Raw genomic sequence first — 2,753 nt, 5'->3', positions numbered from 1 at the left:
CCCACTCCATCGACACAACGCACACACAACCACTCTCACTGACGGTCACTCATCGACTGCCGCGTGACAGTCAGAGCGGCTGTGTTTACTCCTCCGGTAACGTAGTTCCCGATGGTGATCAACTTCCAGGGATAGTGAAGCTTCTCGTCTTTCTATCTTTATTGTATTCATTGCACATTTCCAACAAGATAGTAAATATTTCATAAGTGTAATAGGACGATGGGATTTATATTATAAAGTGAAGAATGTAAAATGTGAGTTACAAACACTGGGTAAGCGAGTCCATTCACTCCGTTTTCTTTCAAGTCACCTGTCGCGCGCAGTGTTTTCTAGTTTATTTCTTTATCAGAATTTGTGTTGTTGACACATATAATTTTGATTAAAGTATCTGATAATCACTTTTGATTCTGATATACTGTTGCTATTACCCCTTTGCAGATATTTATTTATTTTTTAATAATACTTCACAACCTATAAATACGCGTAGTAATATGACTAACCGATATACCAGTGATATACGATGAGCATCGATATATAAACTACATATATGCAAAGTACAGATTTCATTTACTAGTCAAAGAAAAAAAGCCGTATAATCCGCTATTTCTGTAATCAGCAAATATTGACCCGCAACCACAATCCACACGCAGGCTGGTCTCACTCACGATCGAAAGGTTGCTTTGATCCATTTGCATGATGGATATAGGATTCATCTTTTTTTCTTTTTTTTTTTTCTTTTAAGAAATGTATTCAACTCTCATGGAATGTACATTGTTTACATCAAGTGATATAAAGCAATGTTTATGATTTTTCACAACTTTTATCGCCTGCAGTAGCCATCCATCACACAAAAAAGCCAATGATTGAAGGGAGTAAAACGTAAACGTAAAAAGTGGTATAGCCAAAGATAATCTTTTATTTCGGCTGGACGTATTATATTCTTTACATAAACATAGATTGCATATACGCTTGTATATACATAAACATATACACACATAATCGACAAAGAAAAAACGCACGTGTACGTACGCACGCTCTCAGTACACCATATGTAAGGGCATACACATCTATATGTGTACACCCTACTTAGACATATACACATGTATGCGCCTTGCAACATGTTACACATTCTTTTGTTGATAACAAGTTTAGAACATCAAGAGACAGTGAAAGTACTGAGCTTTTACTTTAGCTTCGCTGTCACTCCGCTCAAATATTCAAACACGAGCGATGTTGATCAAGAGGATGAAATCGTAGTTTCGTTATGTTTTACATTCTCAGCCAACGCAATACGGGGGGCGGCCAACGTGTCACCCTTAAGAAAGAAAAAAAATGATTACGAAAATGCGGCATCTGACCGGATTCCCAAGAATTTCGTGCGTCTTTGCGTAAGAGTATAGATTTGTATGCTGAAGTCGCGTTTTTATGAGCATGGCCATGTTGAAATTTTCCCTTAAGATTTTATAGAAGAAATTATCATATGATTTGCTTCAAATTAGTAGGAAAACATTTTCTCCTACGGTATGTAAATATAGATTGCAGTGTGGATAGACATGATTATTATACACGCACAATAACATGTACACACACACACACACGCGTGTGTGTGTGTGTGTGTGTGTGTTTGTGTGTGTGTGCACAGTATGAATACACATATGCGTGAGCGTAAAGATATAGAAAATACACCTTGAAAATTACAATGAAAGGAACATCCATACATTATAACAAACTTTTTACCTGTGATTCGTTGTTTTATCAGCTTCATTTAGATAATTAGACAGCTTCGTGATTAAATCCAAGTGTTTGCTAAAGACTTACGATAAAAATTACGCGATTGATGCAAAAGTTTTAAATGCCTTTCAGCACAACTACTTTTCGTTAAAAAAAAAGTTCTGAAAAACAAAAACAAAAAAAACAGTTTGCCGATCGAAGTAATTATGACTTTCACGACTCCATCTCCAGAACAGAAGGCTCGGGAAAGAGAATAACAATAGAATTAATAATGATAATGAAAATAATGGTTATCACGAGTATGATGACAGTAATGAGCGATAGTGAACCCCATTCATGTTGACAAATGTAGAAACCGGCCAAATACATCTCTTGTATTGTGAAGATATTCAGTCTCACTCATACCTTTTCTGAACACGAATGATACTACTACTACTACTACTACTAATAATAATAATAATAATCCGGTTTTACGTCATGAACTCCCTCGCAAGATCTTCTGGTTCTTGCAATGAGGGGCCGTTACCCTGCCTTTAAATCTCGAACCATTGAGATAGGATTCGAACTCACGCCGTGGGGGACCGTCCATCATAGTCACCAGCCACGCGTGTTACCGCTGCTCCATGGAGGTCGCCGATTAAAAAAAATAAAATAATGATAATTAAAAATAATGATGATGATAAGATTATGAATGGTGATTGTGATGTTGATGATGATGATACTGACGATAGTAATGTTAACACCACTGCTCCATGGAGGCTGCCGATAAAAAGTAATAATTAAAAATAATGATGATGATGATGATGATGATAAGAATATCACTGGTGATCTTCAATGAAATGAAAAAAAAAATCACTCAAGTGAGGTATGGCTAACCCACTCATTAATTTCCTTTATACAATCCGCTATTTTCTCGCTTAATTTTGCTGACAGTTTTTCACTACTCGACAGACCAGCTCGACAGTAAGTTAATAAATTGATATATAAAAATCAGCCTATTACACACCACCCTCTGTTTGGCA

The sequence above is a fragment of the Penaeus monodon genome, unplaced genomic scaffold, assembly GCF_015228065.2.
Source record: "Penaeus monodon isolate SGIC_2016 unplaced genomic scaffold, NSTDA_Pmon_1 PmonScaffold_10088, whole genome shotgun sequence".
Classification (NCBI taxonomy): Eukaryota; Metazoa; Arthropoda; class Malacostraca; order Decapoda; family Penaeidae; genus Penaeus; species Penaeus monodon.
The sequence above is the reverse complement of the archived record's forward strand: the minus strand, read 5'-3'. Positions refer to the sequence as shown.